Source organism: Microcaecilia unicolor, chromosome 12 (genome assembly GCF_901765095.1).
Source record: "Microcaecilia unicolor chromosome 12, aMicUni1.1, whole genome shotgun sequence".
NCBI classification, from domain to species: domain Eukaryota; kingdom Metazoa; phylum Chordata; class Amphibia; order Gymnophiona; family Siphonopidae; genus Microcaecilia; species Microcaecilia unicolor.
The window spans coordinates 72,556,025-72,570,229 of record NC_044042.1 but is presented as its reverse complement, the minus strand read 5'-3'; positions in this window follow the sequence as shown (position 1 = coordinate 72,570,229).

Below are 14,205 nucleotides of genomic sequence, written 5' to 3'. Positions count from 1 at the left end.
AGCTTGGACTACTGATAATCCATCGTACTTTGTAAATATTAACCAAAGTCCCAAGGTTGGTTCAGTTGTTACAGTTTCTATAAGCATCTCAGTGCTGCTGATTCCACATAGCCCTGTTTTCACTCAAAATATTTTCATCTGGCTCCTATCTTGGCCCCAAATCTACAAGCCACAATCCAACTGAGACTGGAATAGCCAGAAAGTGACACCACCTCTCCTGATGTTACCCCCTCCCCTGGAACATTCCTCCAGTGTACTCAGACCTACTCTTGGCAACCTTTCTCTTCTGGGCTTAATTGCCCACTCTAATTTCTGTGCAATTCACTTTTGGAAAGAGGTCAAGCACAGCTCTCAGACGTAGAGGAGCAGGAGCCTGGATTCACATCTTACCCCATTGCTTAACCCTACTGTCTGCACCTGATGTACACAGCTAGAACTTTTGAGGACAGAAGTTCTGGAAGCCAAGTTGTATTCTTCCCCTCCCCCACCAGCTTAGTATTTCCTTATTTGCTCCTCTAAGATTCAAGTTTATTAAATATTTGATATACTGCCCAATTGGAAGCTCTTCTAAGCAGTTTGCATGCATCAATTAAAAATACATCAAGGATAAGGAAGTTGCAATCTTCATAAAGTACGGTGAAGGATAAAAAAAAACAATCGTCATGTGAGACCAGTCTGGCAGACACATCAACCAAGATATTCCCCAGATGGCAGTGAAGGAAGGATGTAGCATATGTATAGGCTAAATGCATCCTGAAAAACAAACGTCTTTGAACCCGGCTTTGAATTTCTGAAAGGAGCACTCTAAAAACGAAGATGTCTCTCACTGCTTCCTCCTCTTACTGCCACTGGGACTTTATCTTCTGCAACTAACTGTCCCCTATTCAAAGTTCACTCCAGCTCCAGGAATATTCTGCAGCTGGAAACCCACAGCACCTTTGCTCTTCATAGGGAATGTTCACAAACAACTCTTATGGCAATTCAACCTGCCTCGGTCCCATTGAAAACTAGGATAATTCAGTCAAAGAGTTTTGTACCAGGAGAAGTCTAAGTCTAAATCAAGAAAGCAGTGTGTGTGGTCTTAAGCAATTGAAACCGAGATCCTAGGGCAGGGGCGCTCAATGTCAGTCCTTGAGGGCTGCATCCCAGTCAGGTTTTCAGGATTTCCCCAATGAATATGCATGAGAGCTATTTGCATGCCCTGCCTCCATTGTATGCAAGTAGATCACATGCATATTCATTCTGGAAATCCTGAAAACCCAGCTGGGTTGTGGCCCTTGAGGACCAACATTGAGCACCCCTGCTCTAGGGCTCTATTTTGCAGGTGCTCTACTAAAATAGCATAATTTTATTTTATTGTGACATCACTGGTTGCTACAGAGGAGGAGTTTCCCCTTTGTCCGGTATTATAATCATGGGAGGAGACTTCCCTGGGATATAAATCCTTGTGCACAACTCAAATTCTTGTCTTTGCCTCTTTGGCTAAATTATTTGCATTACTTAAGGATTTGGGATCACTTGGATTTGAACTGATGTGGGATAATAAATATCATATAGCAATTCCACCAGTACTACCTCTATTAGTAAATAATATTTTTTTATTTTATATATGCAGTGCTCAGAACGTGCTAGTGTACCCTATACCATATGCCATGGAGTGGGCCAGTGGCAACAAAACATCATTGCACTAGTCCTGCCTGCCTCCTATCTTATTTTATTGTCTGCAGCTCAATTGTGGTTACGTTGGAAAATCTCTTTAAACAAGGGAATAAATCACTTATCTTTCTGGAGGTCAGACTAGTTGTGTATATCAGGGCTAGCGTTGTAGCTGCTGGTCTCCTTCACCCTCATGTGCTTCCGTGATTAAAATTATGGTTCAGTCCTTCTTCCCAACGTGGAGCCACGTTTCACCTTCATGGCATTCTCAAGGGAATGTATTTCTCAAATGTTGAAAAAAAGCGGGAGCGATCTCGAACCAGACACCTCCCAACTTCCACTCAAATATGTTCGAGGTGCCCTGATATACACAACTAGTGGGAACAGGGAACCTGTTGCACCCACTCCTGGCATGTAAAGGAGAAGCTGGGCATAGTTGTGTATTTCCAATAAGTCAGCCTGGACCACATGTCATCTACATAGGTTCTTGGAACAGCTCTAGAGGCTGAAAAAAACAAGAACCACTTACAGCAACAAGTCTCCTGGGGAACATCCCTCTTCCCATCAGGACCAAGCCACTGAAAGCAGTTTGGGACCTCAAGTCTCTTAGCATCTCTGGCAACAAAGACTGTAAATGGCCATTTAAAAAAAAACAAACATACTTATACTATCTTCTATACTGCTATTAAGGAGAGTTGAGGAGAGGATATTTAAATTTAGTAGAGGATTGGCCTAGTGGTTAAGGTGGTGGACTTTGGTCCTGGGGAACTGAGGAACTGAGTTCGATTCCCACTTCAGGCACAGGCAGCTCCTTGTGACTCTGGGCAAGTCACTTAACCCTCCATTGCCCCATGTAAGCCGCATTGAGCCTGCCATGAGTGGGAAAGCGCGGGGTACAAATGTAACAAAAATAAAATAGATAGTATTGGAGATTCTACATGGAATGTTGCTACTATTGGAGATTCCAAGAAAGCACAAAGGCAGACGGTCTGCAAACTCCAAGATGGAACACGAACAGAGCAGATCGTTTAACAAACACAAATGGATTTATTAATTGAAAAACAAATTGCACAATATGTATACACACAAACAGCCCGACACAGGCCGTGTTTCGCCCAACAGGGCTGCTTCAGGGGCTATAAAACACACTCTTTCTGTAGAGTGTGGTGAATATATATTGAATGTACTCGTATTAAATATAAGGGAGCTCGCTTTGATATGAAAAAAACAGCTTGATCAGGGATGCCGAAAATCAAAATGCTGACTCGGAGTCAATCCGACAGTCACATATCACATATGATCACGCGTGATCAGAGATATGTGACTGTCGGATTGACTCCGAGTCAGCATTTTGATTTTCGGCATCCCTGATCAAGCTGTTTTTTTCATATCAAAGCGAGCTCCCTTATATTTAATACGAGTACATTCAACATATATTCACCACACTCTACAGAAAGAGTGTGTTTTATAGCCCCTGAAGCAGCCCTGTTGGGCGAAACACGGCCTGTGTCGGGCTGTTTGTGTGTATACATATTGTGCAATTTGTTTTTCAATTAATAAATCCATTTGTGTTTGTTAAACGATCTGCTCTGTTCGTGTTCCACTATTGGAGATTCTACATGGAATGTTGCTATTCCACTAGCAACATTCCATGTAGAAGGCTGCGCAGGCTTCTGTTTCTGTGAGTCTGACGTCCTGCACGTACATGCAGGACGTCAGACTCACAGAAGCAGAAGCCCTACGTGGCCACATTGGTGGTCTGCAAGGGCCAACTTCTACATAGAATGTTGCTAGTGGAATAGCAACATTCCATGTAGAATCTCAAATAGTAGCAACAGTGGAGGAGTGGCCTAATGGTTAGGGGTGGTGGACTTTGGTCCTGAGGAACTGAGTTCGATTCCCACTTCAAGCACAGCGCAGCTCCTTGTGACTCTGGGCAAGTCACGTAACCCTCCATTGCCCCATGTAAGCCGCATTGAGCCTGCCATGAGTGAAAAAGCGCGGGGTACAAATGTAACAAAAATAAAAAATATATTCTCACAAGGAGGAAAGGTTACAAAGGAGATAGAGGCTTTGTAAACACTGTTTAATTACTGCCTTTGCTGTTGTTGTCCTAGTTATTTTTCTAAAAGACTTCAAAAGTAAATTTGTTGGTTCAGAAGACCAATGCAGGACTGGTCTGGCTTATTGACTGTGTGGAGAATGCTGCATGTGTGGACTGCCTATGGCCTCCCAACATCTGTCAGTCCCAGCCCTGGTCCCAAATCAAATAGAGTCTTTATATGAGGGGTCCCACCATACAGTCTCTGGGTATAAACAAAGGAGCTGCCCTTACACAATTTATAATCCATATCAAAGTGAGAGAAAACGCCTGGGCCTGGCAGCAAACAGCAAGGATAGCGGTAATTGAAATAAGTTCAAGCACTTAGAAAGTGCTAGTGGCGTTCTGTAAGATACGTCTGTTCATTCTGAAAGACAATTCCAAAGGGTACCAACCTCCCCAAGGTCCCAGGCACTACCAGAGAGGATACATTTTAAATTGGAGAGGACATCAGTGTTGAAAAAGCTTTCTAAGTCACACTAATTGCCCCTTGCAAAAGATACTTTGACATATTTGAAGGGGTTTTGTTAAAGGAACAGAAAATTAAAGAGATGTTAACTTGGTCTACACAATTATGAATGTTTCATTCTTTTCATCTGTTCTAATGGCCCAAGGTAGGGTGTGTTCTGAACTGCACCCAAGGAAGTAAACACTTACTGGAAAGTGAAGGGTCACATGATAGAAGTTCTCTATAGCTGGATGGTGGATACCACCAGTTAAATGCAATGGATCAAGAGTGAGGTCAACAACAGGACCATCCCAGACATTAGGAAGGAATAGGCAGTCATCTAAGGCTGCAGCCGCTGGAGGGCAGCAAAGAGCTGCTACAGTCAAAGCAAAACAATAGATCCTGACAGCCACACAAACTCAAGGAACAGGGCACTTCTACCACCAGGGAAAGTGGGCAATTTTTAAGTAGTCCATTCACCCAGATTATTCTGGGAGGACTGATCATGATTGCTGGGAGCTAAACGGATTAAGGTAATTGAGGGCCCAAGGCTTGTCTAGAGTAGATCACAGGAGGTGAACTTAAAATGCTTTTATAAAATAGCCCAGTGGAATTTCTTTCTCACTCATTTCTAGTTTAAAACTCAAGTTCATATCTAGATTATTCATCCATTCATAAAATTCTACTAGTTGGTCTCTGGTACCTCTCCAAGTCAAGAAAATATCATCTATATACCTTTTCCAAGTTAATAGATGGTCAGAATACAAGTGATTAAATAAAAGCTTCTTTTCAAATTCAGCCATATATAAATTTGCTATAGATGGGGCTATGGTGGAACCCTTGCTGATCCACTCTCTCCCCCCATGCAGCATCTCCTCTCTGTCTCCCCCCCCCCCCCCCCCCACCTAAGCCTGTCCTCTCTGTCTCTTCCCCTTCCCCTCACTCTGTTCTCTGTCCCCACCATGCAGCATCTCCTCCCTGTCTCCCCCCCCCAACAAGTCTCTCCTCTCTGTCTCTTGCCTCTCCCCACAACCTTCTCCTCTCTGTCTCCCCCACTCCCTGCTATCCAACATTGGCGCTCTATTTCTCTCCCCCCACCCTACCATGGCCAACCAGGATCTCATCTTTGCCTCTCTCTCTCTCTCTCTCCTTTCCCCACCCAACATAGCCCCTCTGTCTTTCTCACCTCCCATCCCACTATCCAACATTGCCTCTCTCTTCTCCCATCCAACATTGCCCCTCTGCCTCTCTCCCCTTCCTCCATTGTCCTATCTCTTTTTCCTCCCATGAACCACTACACAGCATTGCCTCATCTCTTCCCCTCACCCCAACATCCTGCATTGCCCCATCTCTCCCCCTCTCATTGGTTCCCTCTCATTGGTTCCCTCTCATTAACCACCACCCTCGGCCAATTCTCTCTTTCCTCCTCCCTCCACTACCAACATTGCTCCATCTCTCTCTCTCTTTCCTTCCCCACTCCCACTCACTCATTCCTTCACTGACATCTCCATCCACCCCTTCGCTCACCCATTCGCCAATGCCCTCCTCTACCTGCTGCCTCATGCTCACCTGTAGGTCTACTGCCTTCTAGTGTCTACAGTGGTAAGAAGAAATAGAAACTCATCCTTCCCCTCCCTGCCAGCTGTTTGCTCACCTGCTACCTCCCCAACTCTGTAGCTGCATTCTGCAAGCAAACCAAAACCAGCCACAGGACCATAGCCTTGTGCATGCTGCTGGTGGCTCTTGTCGATCCTGTCCCTCTGAAACAGAAAGTTTCATCATAGATGCTGCACCAGCAATAGCCACCAGTGATGCACAAAAGGCTATGGCCCCATGCCTGGTTTAGGCTTGCTTGCAGCATGCAGTCATGGAGTTGAGGAGGTAGAGGGTGAGCAAATGGGTAGGCAGTAGGGATGGGAAGGACACAGCTTCTATTTCTTGATGCTGCTGCAAACACGAGAAGGCAATGGCCCTGCAGACTAGCAAGAGGTGGCAGGGAGGGGGAAGGCAGTGGTTGGGCACCAACCAGGTACTACGTATCCCTGCTGAAGTCTCATGTATCCCTTGGGGTACACGTTCTGTGTGTTAGGAACCTATGGTCTAGGGCTCCTAATAGCCATGCAGCAGCCCTGGTCAACACAAAAGGTCTTGGTGGGGACTTTTCTACAAGCTGAAAGGGAAGAGATAGCCATGTGGCTGGGTTTCACCACTAAACTCATGTTACATTTTACTTCAAATAATGACTGTCTCTTCTGTCTTTCAGGTAATTCCAGAAGCAACAAGTTAGTCATGACGTCAGACACTGTCAAACTTCTAGCTAATCACAAGCAATGCCTTTGATTAGAAAAAAATGGCACCATTCTAAGCGCGAGTTCAAGCCTATCGGCTCCAGGGAGCGTAATTTGTATATCCATTTCTGCTCCTGCTGAAGTAAGATACGTCGAAAATCTCCTCCTCTCGAGGAGCAAAACACCGCTTGCAGTACTAAACATTTAAAGTCTGAAAAGAGGTGTTGTTGCAGAGTACAGTGTGTTACCAAGGGCACCCTGATCCTCTCTGTCTGTATGGCGCTCTTGTGCTCTGCCAGAAGGACTGAGAGCTTCCTAGAGGTCTGGCCCACGTATAATTTATTACATGGGCAAATGAGGCAATAAATAACATGGGTTGATTTGCATGAAGTGCTCGCTCTCAGGACGTACTTTCTCCCATCAACGGGGTTAGCAAATGAAGAGGTCTCTTCCATGATTGAACAAAAAGAGCAGTTGCCACATTTAGAATGGCCCAAGTTACTTGTAGGCTGTCTCTTGGCTATGGCTGGATCAGGCAATACAGCAGGACTCAGAAATTCTTTCAGGTTCTTAGTTCTGCTGTAGGCAAAACGGATCCGGGTATCTTTGAACAAGGGCATGGTGCATATTAATGACCAGTGCTTCCTTAAAATAGATGCTACTTGTGGTGAAGCGGAATTATATTGCATCACATATGTCAATACATCGTCCCCTCGCAATGTTGTCTTGGATTTAGGTAAAAGTAGTGATTCACGGTGATTGAAATGCGCCCGGCGGTATGCAGTGAGCACAACTTTTTCTGGATATCCTCATGCTAGCAACTTGTTTGTCAGATCTTTCGATTGCTGCTTGAAGTCTTGGTCCCTGGAACATACATAACGGTGCCTTAAAAATTGGGAAAAGGGTAGACTATTCTTCAGTGCACTAGGGTGACAGTTCTCATAATATAAAAAAGTATTTCTGTCCGTCTCCTGAAAAATAGTTGTCGTGAAGCTATACCCCATGTTCTTGATCAGTACATCTAGAAAAGATATCTCACAGGGATCCCGTGTGTAGAGTGAAATGGATACGAGGATGAAAAGTGTTTAACTGAGAGACAAATTGATGCAAATCAGGTTCCTCTCCTGTCCACAACAAAAATATGTCATCTATAAAGCGAACCCATAAGCCTACATTTTTGAACAGTGCAGCGGTGTAGACGAATTTCTGTTCAAATGCCTGCATATACAAATTGGCCACCGAGGGCTCCCATCGCGACCCCGGAGATCTGCTGGTACAGTGTGTTTCCAAATAGAAAAAACTTTTTCTTCATAGCCAAGCCCTCCAGAGCCAAAATGAAAGAGGTGGGAACCCGGCTCGGTGCCCTGATGTCTAAAAGAGCTTGTAGAACTTCCAGAGCTTCATCTTGTGGAATGACTGTGTAAAGTGCAGTTACATCTAAAGTTGCCATGATTGAACTATGGGCTTTAGACTCCTGTGACACAAGTATTTGGAGAAAATGGGTAGTATCTTTCAAATAAGACTCTCCTCCACTAACCAAAGGCTGCAGAAAGCAATCCACAAACATTGAAAGAGGCTCCAAAACTGAACCACGGCTCAAGATGATAGGTCTGCCAGGGGACTGAACCAAAGTTTTGTGGATTTTAGAAAGAGTGTAAAACACAGGGATTTTAGGATGGGGGGTGTTGAGGAAGTGGAATTCCTTCTGAGTTAGTATTCCTTCAGCATACACTCCGCTGGTGAGATGAAAAATTCGTACTTGCAATTCTGGCGTTGGGTCAACTGCAAGTTCTCTATAACCGGAACTAACGTGCAGCTGCCTAAGAATTTCAGCAATGTATTCATCCCTCTCTTGTATCACAATTGCCCCACCTTTATCTGCTCTGCTTATCACAATCGAGGTGTTGAGTCTCATAGAGTCCAATGCTGCCGCTTCGGTCTTAGTCAAATTGCATCTACTGTTCTTCCATGAAGCGGTTTCCAGATTCTCAAACTCTTTTAACACCAACAGGTGAAAGGAGGCCAGAACAGGGTCCAAGGGTCCAGGAGGGGACCAACATGATTTCCTCTTCATGCATGACAAGTCGGGGTTATCTCCACCACTGTCAGAGAAAAAAATCTTCAGATGCAGAATTCTTAGGAATTTCTCTAACTCAACCCTAATTTGAAAAGGGTCAAGTCGACTAGTTGGAACAAACAACAAACCCTTAGAAAGCAGTTGACACTCACCAGCCGTTAGTGTATGTAGGGAGAGGTTCACTATGACCGAGTCGTCTACTGTTGGCGCGAGCATGTGACTGGATGCTCTGGTTGCACCGGGGGTGGATCTGAAAAATCTCCTGCTCATCTCCCTCACCATTGTCTGCACCCACGAAATCTTCCTCGTCTTCCTCTTCCTTTGCCTAAAAAAGGTCTCTCAGGACCAGAGGAACTATCGTCTAAAATGCTACTTTCATCTTCCTCAAATGGCTGAAGCACATTCTCATTACTAGATTCCAACCACGGATACACATTCTTCGCCTCATAATCTTTTTCGTCTCTGCGGAACTTCCTAATCTTCATTTTCTGCAAGTCAGAGCGAAATTGCTCAGTTTTGTAGTTAAGATCATCATGTTGCTGCTGGAACGCCTCTAGGGATTCTTTAACTTTCAATCCTTCACTGATAGTGTCCAATTCCGTCTTGATAGATGTTGAAACCTCAGTGGTTTTATCTATGATAAGGACCATCAAATCTAGCGAGCATTTGTTAAGAATGCCTGCCAATTTTCTGACATTTCCTGGATAGCTCTATCTAATGCGATGAAAAGATTGGTGAAATCTGAGCTCCATAGTACCACTCTTATAGAATATTGCAAGAAAGAGCTTATACCACGAGGCTTAAGGATCTCTAAGGAGCCCAAATTGTTTTTGGACGATAGAGCTATCCAGGAAATGTCAGAATTCAGTGAAGGATCCAGTTGTAATAGGGAGACACCCTTTAACGTATCACCAACATGTTCTGAGGAGAAACTGTGACCAGTCTTCCAAGACTACGTTTGAGGTTGTGAGGTCATTTTCAAACAGGTCCCCAAGTCTGTAGAATCCACAAAAATTTCAAAAACGTTGGGGGTGGGAAAACAAATCGATAAAATACGGAACTTCAACAAACTCCCACAAACTGGACAAGTCCCAGCCCAGACTACACATATGCACATGCCTGTCCAACTAGGTCCTATTTCAGAAAGGAAAAAAGCCTCAAAGAGCTCCTGGATAGTATATCTCTAAAAGAGCTAACCAGATCAACTTGATCCTCTCTTCATCATTGGCCAAAAAACCTTCCAGACCTTGGCTGCACTGCTTTATTCTTTTTTTATGGGAAATGTCTCTCTCTTATTTACCTGATCATATAGGAGGCAATTTTCAAAGTATTTCCCATGGTAAAAGCTGTGAAAAGAAACCATGTTGGGGGGGGGAGGCTGAAGCAAGTCCAGAAAGGCAAATGGGGGCTTGCATTTTGAAACTCCTAGACCTGCTTTCACTGGGTTTACTCTCACACTTTAAACCTACAAAATATACAGCTTAAATACTCCCTATGTTCATATGGACCAGCTCTGACGGTGCCAGTGGCTGCTGCCATCCATGGTAGTGAGCACTGCTATTCATTGTATTGTGTTTGGCACCCCAGTCACTTTGAAATGTTGGCGCCTGTGCCCATGTTATGAGCTTGTCTGTAGATTTTATTTTTATATTTATTTATTTTATTTTTATTTCCATTTTGCTCACACCTTTTTCAGTAGTAGCTCAAGGTGAGTTACGTTCAGGTACTCTGGATATTTCTCTGTCCCAGGAGGACTCACAATCTAAGTTTGTACCTGAGGCAATGGAGGGTTAAGTGACTTGCCCAAGGTCACAAGGAGCAGCAGCGGGATTTGAACCGGCCACCTCTGGATTGCAAGACCGGTGCTCTAGCCACCAGGCCACTCCTCCACACACTTTATAAATCGTACATAGCCACCAAGTAAATATACTTGTACAGAAAGCAAGTCATCTATGATAACACAAACAATTCAATAAAAGGAAAGAAGAAAACAAGTTAGCTATGAATACTTTTAAGTCTAATATTAGAGTGAGGGGCTCCAATTCACTTGGAAGTAACTGAGAGGAAACACACATTACCAGTAAAGCAATAACAAGGAAGCAGAATGACATTCGAAAGGCTCAAGGTTAACTTAAGAGCACTCTAAGGAGTAATAGCTGAGGCAGTCACTGAAAGCTGTTTGATGTCTAGAAAGACTGAAAGATATAAAGGTTCAAAGAGCACGTTATTTACTGCTTAAAACTCAAACGTACATTTACAAGGAAATATTAATTGGAAAGAAGCGCCCAGTTATAAAACTCCTGGGCATCAGTGGATTTTCAAACAGAAATTCCACGGTCATCTTTCCTTTGAACAGTGACCCTGCAAGCTGCCAGCAGCTGCTGAAAATCTCCCCCATAAAGCGAGAATACAGCATAGACAACTAAAGAATAACACTTTAGCAGAGCCCTGTGCAGGTGTCATACTGATACATGCAAAGCAGCAAGAATACAGCACGGACAGCTGAAGAGAAAAGCTTCTTCAGAGTCCTGTGCAGCACTTAACAAGATTATGCATACTATGGACAGATGTAGAGAGGGCAGTGGTAGGAACAGAGACGAGAGGTCAGTTAAAAGAGATTAGGATGCTGGTTTAACTATGGGAATCTGCTCATTTACCCAAAGTGGTAAAGAACCAGAGAATAATCTCAGCTGGGGAGATTGGATGGTCCAACCTATCTGCTCTAAATTTAAACCTGGGAATTTCAAAGTATCTTAATTCAAATTCTAAATCTCTAAAAGTTTGAAATATAGGTTTTATGGGTGTCTCACTTTGCAATTTCCAAGGTTAAATAACCATAATGTTTTTAAATAAATCAACTAGGAACCTCAAACCTCCTAATAGGGAATACTCAGCAAAAAAATTGCACCTTCCACTATTTTCTTCAGGAGTAAAATACTATCACTGGTTCCAATAAGGAGAAGAAAAAAGAGAGAAAAACTCCAATCGCAAAAACTCATATATACATGAGAAAAACGAATGGTACAAAAACTCTCCTTGCTCTTCTCTCTCTCAATTTTAGAAATTAACAAAATGAAACACCTCCTCTCAAAACCCTGTCTGCTGTCATTTGATATGGTATCATTTTATGTTAAGCTGTAAAATACATAAAACAAAATATATTCAAGCTAAAAATAAAGGAAACCTACTACTACTACTACTACTTAACATTTCTAGAGCGCTACTAGGGTTACGCAGCGCTGTACAATTTAACAAAGAGAGACAGTCCCTGCTCAAAGAGCTTACAATCTAATAGACAAGTGAACGGTCGGTCCGATAGGGGCAGTCAAATTGGGGCAGTCTGGATTCACTGAACGGTAAGAGTTAGGTGCCGAACGCAGCATTGAAGAGGTGGGCTTTAAGCAAAGACTTGAAGACGGGCAGGGAGGGGGCTTGGCGTAAGGGTTCAGGAAGGTTGTTCCAAGCATAGGGTGAGGCGAGGCAGAATGAGCGGAGCCTGGAGTTGGCGGTGGTGGAGAAGGGTACTGAGAGGAGGGATTTATCCTGTGAACGGAGGTTACGGGCGGGAACGTAAGGGGAGATGAGGGTAGAGAGGTAGTGAGGGGCAGCAGACTGAGTGCATTTGTAGGTAAGAAGGAGAAGCTTGAATTGAATGCGGTATCTGATCGGAAGCCAGTGAAGTGACCTGAGGAGAGGGGTGATATGAGTATATCGGTTCTGGCGGAATATGAGACGTGCAGCAGAGTTCTGAACAGACTGAAGGGGGGATAGATGGCTAAGTGGGAGGCCGGTGAGGAGTAAGTTGCAGTAGTCCAGGCGAGAGGTAATGAGAGCGTGGACGAGAGTTCGGGTGGTGTGTTCAGAGAGGAAAGGGCGAATTTTGCTGATGTTAAAGAGGAAGAAGCGACAGGTCTTGGCTATCTGCTGGATATGCGCAGAGAAGGAGAGAGAGGAGTCAAAGATGACTCCGAGGTTGCGGGCAGATGAGACGGGGAGGATGAGGGTGTTATCAACTGAGATAGAAAGTGGAGGAAGAGGAGAAGAAGTGGGTTTTGGTGGAAAGACGATAAGCTGTGAATATGATACAGAAATTAAGCAAAAGCTGTGGTCACTCTGTAGCAGCTTAAGAACATAAGCATTACCATAATGGGACAGACCGAAGGCCCATCAAGCACAGCATCCTGTTTCCAACAGTGGTGTGACAAAACAGTGGGTTTCTAAGCTTGAAAACTGTATTATTTCATGATGTGTATTTCTCCCAAATGACCAGCAGATGGCACTTGTTTTGAGTTTTAAAGCTGTTGCAGAAAAAGACTCTATTTTCCAGTTAAGCTTATGGAAAGGCAATCTGCTGAACCATTGGGCAGCTACTTTCAAAATTGATGCACTGGGCTCTGATTGGCCCTGGATTTCAAATCTAGCCTGAAGGTACTCCCAGTCTCAGCCAGGAAGTGTAGAGAGAAGGATCGCTTTACTGAGGCCCTGTGAGCAGTTATATTTGATAACCTGTGAGCAGCTATATTTCCTGACCTCCCCTGGTACTTTACAAATGTTTAGTTTTATAATTGATCCATATTCAGTTACCTGTTATTGTTTGCTGTTTTCACCTTTTTCTGTTCACTGCTCACGTTCTATGACAATAAACCTTTTTTTAGTTTATTGACTCAGGTCTCCAGGACTAAGAATCATGGTTTGTCTCTTTTTGGGTCTGTGGGTGCTTTCTAGGAACTGTGAGACTCCCTGGGGTGTGGTACTAGTATCCTAGAAATCACTGGAGAATAACCTGAGAGTGGGGGACTAGCCCAGAGGCAAGTCAGTGACTAGTCAGTGAGAGGAGGGTGCTAGTATAGAGCACGTGCCCAGGTGCAGGTGGGCCTGAGCAGTGCCAGGGACAGACTCTCCAGGTGGCCTCAGGGTTAACCCTAGGTGGGTGCTAGGCATTTCGTACATTGTAGCGCTTCATAATGACTTTTGCCCACAATGAAGGAAGGAAACTTTTAGACCGCTACCTTCCACAGGCAAATCATTTTTGCCCGCTTTGAAAATGGTGCTATTAATGGTAATGAGCCAAGTCCATTCAGTCCCATGGCCACAACCTTATACCCACGTGTGTGCATATTGCAAATCCAGCCCTGCTACAGCCACCATGTAAATGTGCATGCTGTGTGTTGGCAGTGCTGACTTTTACATGCATATACTCCCGGACACTTTTAAAAATGCCTAAATGAGTCAGTGTGTAAAATGCTCTTCTACACATTCAAATGTGTGTTTGCATAAAAAGTACAAAAGAACACACATTTCCTCTTTGCGTGTTGGCAAATTATCAAATGGAAATACGCATACACTTCACCTTTGAAAATTGCCCCAGGAAATTTATTACTTACATGTAATTCTACTTCTCAACATATACAAATTACCCCCATTTTTTATCTAAAGTACACACATAAACACTATAAAAGACAGGGCTGTTCAGCTTTAAGACGTGAAGACTGAGGGGAGACATGATAGAAGTTCACAAAATAATGAGTGGAGTGGAACAGATAGCCCGAATTGCTGGTTTATTCTTTCCAAAAGTACGAGGACTTGGAGGCATACGATGAAGTTACCATGTAGTACATCCAAAATAAATCAGAGT